We start from the raw sequence: 7,018 nt of genomic DNA, 5'->3' as shown, positions 1-7,018 counted from the left end.
CACTTCTGGGGCCTGGCAAGACCTAACTACCCGGTCTTCTCCTGAGTGGCTGGGCGGGGTGGTCGGGCCGCGTAGGCTGGGAAGAGCCTTGACATCTTTGCCCGTCTGTTTTGCACCGCAGGGTTTGAAACACCGATTGCTCGGGCACCTGGTGCTTTGTGCTGGGACCCTTGTACAGAGGAAGAAAATAAACTTAGCACTTCCTCTGGGTGCCTCCCCCCCCCAATCAGGTAGCCCCTTTGCAGTGAAGCAGGTGCTGCTGGCTACTCGCACCACTGCACTCCCCTGCCCCTCCACCTGGCCTTTCCACTGCCAAGCCTCTGACAAGCAAACCTGGGGCTGAGCCTTCAGTGCCAGCCAGGGAAGAGGCCAAACGCTCCCTGCCGTGTAGGAGTGGCCTTGCTACAGCGACCGAAGGACTGCGGCCCAGCACTCGTGGACACAGTTTCTCTGTATCTCGAAGGGCAGCCTCAAATTACCGCTGTCATGTACCTTCTCCTGTGTCGCCAGCTCGCTAAGCCTTCCACTCCTGCTCCCACTTCCCACCCATGATGGACTTCTCAGTCCAGCGCAAAGAGTAATATTCTGTGTACCTGAGCAACAGCAATATATGTCCTCGCTGGTTACACAGCTTGGATCCAGACCTGGGAGTCTCTACTGCCTCGTAAAGCAATCAAGCTGAGCTTTTACAGTTATTCAATTGCCTGCCTTCCCCCCATGCAACTGGGGCTGGGAATGAGTCATCAGGAAACGTGTTACACGAACAGAAAGTGAAGCACCTGGGTCCAGTGAGCCAGATTCGGCGCTGATTTACGCTGTGCAACTCCACAGCAGCCCAGGGCCGTGGGCAGGGGACATGTGAGTGCAGGATTTTGCCCAGTCACATCTGATAGCAAGGCTCTTATGGGATTTAGCTGGATCTGGAGAGCCAGCATCTTGTTTTATGAAACTCTCCTGACCTACGCAGCCACGTCTGCTAAAAAACATTCCCATGTCTCTGAAATCTTATATCACGCAGGGTAAAAAGGAAGCTAACCCCATCGAACTCACTATCAGTATATGATGTGGAGACTGCAAAAGTAGGCACAGTGGGAGCTGACTTCCTCCTGGATTGGGAAGAGTTTTAGCTCCTTTCCTATGGCATCAGAAAGGTATTTCCCCATAGATTGCTGAGAAGTTTCACATGTGCCCTAGAACTTCAATGTTGTGACAATTCCAGCATTCTGGATGAGACAGCAGAGCTGACAAGAATAACGTGTATTGGCAGAGAGGTGCAGGAGCCCTGGGTAGGACAGCAGAGATCAGAGGGTGCTGCAGGTCAGGCTAGAACTGCACTGGGGGGAACTGGGGGAGGCAGGGGGAACTTCAGGTCACATTTGAGGGGCACTGGCAATGTTACTGGGGGCTACCCAGCCTAAAGAGTCATGGAAGCATTCAAGTCAGGCTTGACATGCGCGGGCGATTTGTGCAGAGATCAGGGCTGAAACAGCAGAGGACGTTGTGGGTCAGACTGAGAAATGCAGGTGGAGTTGGGGGTAGGGCAGAGGGGGACTGGAGTAGAGGGGTGCTGTAGGTTATGGCTGCGTGGGGAAGCTTTCTCCCAGAAGTGGGTCTGGCTCTAGCCTTCACAAGCAGCAAATTGACACCAAGAAACGAATTGGTGGCCCATAGAAATTGGAGATGTTACAACCCGATTAGCTCATCCCATCCATCCAGTTGCCAGTGCAGGATTTCTCCCTGCAATACATCTTCTAGTGCATTATCCAACCTAGATTTAAAGGTGCCAGCCAGGTGATGGGGCTCCCACCACTGGCATCAGCAGACTATTCTGCAGACTGATACAGCTCACTGCCAAGAGGTTTTGATGCATTTGAGCTAAAATTTTCACTTCCTTTATTTCATCCCATTACTCCTAATTCACCCCCCAGCCCTACATACCATTCGTAACAAGTCCTCTCCCCAGGGGTGCTTTACAGGATACAAGTATCTGTACATGGTTAGCCCTCACTTAGCCAAGTGATTCATACTTTGCTCTCTTAGCCTTTCCTTCTAAATCATTCCCATCTGCCCCCTAATTATTCATTCTTGCTTTTCTCCAATCCTCTTCTAATTCACCAATATTTTGCTAGGGCCGAGGTGCCCAGAACTGTGAGCCATATTTCAGGAGTGTTCTCCAGAATCCTAGAGAACAACCAACACCTCCTCTATGCCACATGATGGGAGGTCTCAACTCTTGCAGCCCCAACTCAAATTGACCCTTTCCACTGCTTATATTACATTGCAAGTTTGCATCCCAGGTGCTTCCTCTACTGGCCCTCATGGCTGCTTTCCAGTGCTCCTTTCCACTGAATATTTGGTTCAGAGTATTTTTCCTTGACATATGAACCTTCCTTTGTTATTTCCTGCCTGTTTCTAGCCTGTCTAGTCCCATTTTGTAATTTGTCCTCACTGGTGTTTGCACCACTACCCTCACTCACGTTGGTAACATCTGTGAATTTCATTAAGGTGCTGTGTGCCCCCTCTTCCAGATAAAGAATGTCGATCTTACCCAGGTCCAGACCTAACACCAACTCCTGTGACACTGCACTGGAGGCCTCCCTAAAACTCCAGACGTTGCTGCTTATCATCACCTTTTGTTTATGATCCAACTAGCCCTGACACTGCTCACTTCCAAGCCAACTGGAAGAGATTATGCAAGACACTAGCAAACCCTTTGCTAAAAGCCAGACATGAGACACCTACCGTGCCTCCTTCCAGCCACACTCACTTTCCAATTTTGTCAAAAGTCAATTTTTTTTTTTTAAGCCAGCAAGCAGATCTGGCAAGATTTGTTCTGAAAAAAAGTTATCACAGTCCGTTAAAAAAGAAAAAAGAAAAGAAATCATAAAATCATCAGGCTATTGCAACATAACCTCCCCCCCACCTCTTTGAAACATAAAAAGCCATTCCCATGCCATATTCATTTGTTTCACTACGAAAAATAAAAAATGTTCCTTTGGCACTTTTTAGTGTAACTATGCAGAAGCTGTATGTTGTTGAGTTTGCTCCATACATCTTCCTTTCCCCAAATCAGTCTATTTCTGTAATATGTCCACCTAGCCTTTAAATGTCTATGCTATTCCTTCTGGCCTTACAAAGATCTCTATCCAAAAAGTGAAATACTAAAAGGTAACCACTTATACAAAGGAGTAAATTAGAAGCTGGTGAACTGCATGCATGTGGAGAACAGTAATTCTTAGCATTTTTATAATACTTACATAGTACTTGTAACCATCAAAGAGCTGTACAACTATGTTAATGCTGTGTGTTAGATTTTATCCCCAGATGGGGAAACTGAGACAGAAAGACTAACTGATTTGCTCATGGCCAAAGGGCTGGAGAGCATCAGAACTAGGATTAGAACTCAGGAGTTCCCGTCCTGTGCTCACACCACTAGTAAAGTTTATGCTCCTGGAGTCTTAAAACAAACTATTAAACCAGTTCTTGAGAGTTCTAAAAAAATGTTGCTAAGATACATTGTGGTTCAGCTGCTATTTCATTCCTATTTTTTCCTTAGTGGAGTGGGTATTTTGTGCTTTTTTGATGTAACAGAGCGCTCACAGTCAAACTCCAAAGTTCCACATGACAAATGAGTGACAAGTCTTGACAACCATGATCTGCCTTGCCTCAAATCTATCGAAGCCAAAGAAAGAATGGACGGTTATTCCAATGATTCAGTCAAAAGTCCGACAATGTTTGCTCTATGTTGATTTCCTTATAATGTCAAGCCATCACTCAGCGATGTAACAGCACTGCAGTTTCAGGGCTTGACAGTGGCAAATCCCTCATCAGTTTCTACCTTCTCTCCACCTGAATTCACAAATATTTACCCCATATGGAGATTTCTCACCTCACCACTGGGGTCAGTTCTTCAGCTGGTGTCGATCAGTGTTGCTTTATTGAAGTCAACGAAGTTGTTACAATTTACACCCGAGGAGGGCCTGACCCACAATGTAATGAATGCCTGTTTACTATATTCTTGCAAAAGTTACCCTGAGGACCTGCGTAGTCCCACAAGCATGGGATGATATTGGTCTCGTTGCTTGCAATTTTTAAATTCAGGATGCACAGGAAGCATGCTGTAGAGGCCACGCTTCTACAGGCCAATATTTGCCAGCCATTAAAAGCCACAGCTTGATCAGTGCTGAGAAGTTAAACAATAAGTACATGCTGAATACTCAGCCTGATAGCTTTTCCTATATGTTAAGTCCAAGAGCACACCCCAATTGGAAAACTGTAACTAGAAGTCAAATTAAAACTAAAATGCTTCAACAACTAACTTTTTAAATTGTTTTTAACCGATAAAAACTGAAAAATACTTTGGACATTAATTTAAACCCCCAAAATATACCTCTGGAAAATTAGCCAAAATAAACATTGAGTTTATTGAGAGAAAAACAAACATCAAAACCTAGAAGCCTTGTATAACCTATTTGTGCGTTGCTTAGATGTAACAATTGATGACATATTAAAAGTTAATCAGCACTTTATGAATGAACCTGGCATGAACTTCATTTAGTTAGAAGAAACTGAAGTCTTTTAATGTTCTCTCAGGGTTTTCATGGGCTCTTCTAGGAACAGATATTATTGTGCATCTCACTCCCATCTCCCACGCTGCAGAGATGAATTATATTGTTTCAGCCATTACAATCAGAAGTGAAAGTATTTAATTTATTTGATTTCTTGGGCCAGGCTATCCTGCTCCTGTGGTGTGAAGCTGTGGAAATATTCATGTGGGTTTTTTGGGGAAAACAGGTCAACATGTTTCAGCTGAACATCAAATGTCCAGAATGCCAGACATGTTCTCCCCCAGCTGAAGTGAGGCAGGGTTAGGTTTGGGCATGAGTGGAAAGTTTCACGCCACATGAGACAGGCCCCCTTACATCTTGACCACCACCCTTCTCAGTGGCGAGTAGCGGCTGACGCTCCCTTGGGGACTCACCCCCTGACCTCTCCCTACAAAAGCATGCAGAGAGCCATGGCTGAGTGCCACACATATGGGCTCCCACGCCCCTGCCCACGTCCATTCTGTGGGACCTCCACACCCACAGAGGGGAGGGGTCAGGGTGGGAGGCAGCTGGATGTGTCTCTACAAGCAGGTTCTTTTGTCTACTCTCATTTATACACTGAAACCTATGGGGTTGCTTTGGTGTGAGGGGGCAGAATCTGGCCCATAGGAGTCCCCGCATGCCATTTCCCACTCTCCGGAGTATTTTTTCAGCTAGGTTTGGATGGCCCAGCTCTTGCAATTTGCTCTGTTTCTGTTTGATTTAATCTCCCATCTAAAGTAATTCTAGGCTCCTGCCATTAATGGAACGCTCACTATTTATGTGATTTGGAAAATCAATATAATTTTTAATAATAAAATCATACGAGGCAAAGGCACAGAAATTCCAAGAAGTCATTCATTCTCTACCCTTTAGAGTCTATTCTGTCACATGCACACGCACAGGTCACTTTGTTGTTTCTTTTCATGCTGACAGCTGGACAGGGGAAATTTTTAAAAAGCAAAGTTAAAAAAATAAAAGGATAAAAAGGCAGCCAATCCTTCCTGAGAAATAACTGCCAACTCTACGTAAAAGCAGCAAGAGCAGCTAATTAAAAAGCCCTGGTGCAGAAGTAGATCCCTAATCAGTGAGGGCGAAGGAAGGCTTACACAGGTATGGAGCAACTTCAACTCCCATGGCAACCAAGCAGAGCTCTGCCATTATCTTACTCTGCAGTAATTCTTGTAGGATCAACTGCTTTCCCCTCCCCCTCTGCTCCCACCACCCTTTCAGTCTGCAGCAGTAGCAAGGAGGTTCTTAAAATATCCTGGTAAAGCCAAAGCCTGCAGTATTCCTCCAGGCAGCACTCACACTGGTCCAGCGTCTCCTCTCAGTTGCACCAGAGCAGCTATATTGATGTAGGTGGGGTTACACTAATTCACAGGAGAATGCAGCGCTTCTTGGGTGGGGAGGGGTGTTTGCCTGAGTAATGATTTGTGGACCGCCTGCTCCCCTATGTGCCCGTGGCCTTCAATCTGAACAGGAGGCATACAGGAGGGGAGACAGATGTCCATGCAGCATGCTTTCCCCTCCTCCTCAATGGATGCCCCTCTCCAGGGTGCTGGCTCCTTGGAGTTGGAGGGGGCATTGCAGCTAGCTAGGTTCCTCTGGGTTATTCCCCTCCCACCAAACCTGCCAGGGGAACATGTGGAAGTCCATACACAGTCAGCCCTGACTGAAGCTGGTTCCCCTCACACTGCTGAGTAAAAGGGAGACAGGAGCAACATATGACCCTTTGTATCTTGCCTAGAATTGTATTAGCTTAGAAAGACACAAAAGATTTCTAATATTTAAACATATCCAATATTGCAGCAAATAAAAATGTTACATGATGGACAACACCCTCCTGCATACCAATATCCACCAGAGAGGAACAGGTGGCCTGTCATTAAGGTACTGGAATGGGACTCTGGAGATTTTCTGGGGTTCAGTTCTCAACTCTGCCACTGACTTCCTGTGTGACTTTGGACAAGTCACTTCATCTCTTTGTGCCTCAATTCCCCAACTGTAAAAGGAGGAGAACAACACTTCCTTTCTCCCACTGACTGTGTGTCTGGTTCATTTAGATTTTAAGCTCTTCAGGACACAGACTTTCTGTTCGTATGTGTCTGTGCAGTGCCGAGCGTAACAGGAGCCTTCCTTTGGTTGAGGCCAGTCGGGGCTACCACCATGGAAATAAATAATGACAACATGGGTGCTGAGCCGTGTCTGTAAACAAACTGCTATAATAATAACTGTCATTCAGTTGCCCCCCATTTTTTAAATCAACCCACACATTTTTTAGATTAATTAGCTTTATTTAGGAAATAAATAAACAGCATGAAAATATGGATGGCTGATGTAAAAACTCCACTTTCTAAAATTACACAGGTAATTACAAAGAGTAATTTTTTCCCCACATACTACTTCACAGTGGTCATATGGACTGATAT

The sequence above is a fragment of the Emys orbicularis genome, chromosome 18 (assembly GCF_028017835.1).
Source record: "Emys orbicularis isolate rEmyOrb1 chromosome 18, rEmyOrb1.hap1, whole genome shotgun sequence".
Lineage (NCBI taxonomy): Eukaryota > Metazoa > Chordata > Testudines > Emydidae > Emys > Emys orbicularis.
The sequence above is the reverse complement of the archived record's forward strand: the minus strand, read 5'-3'. Positions refer to the sequence as shown.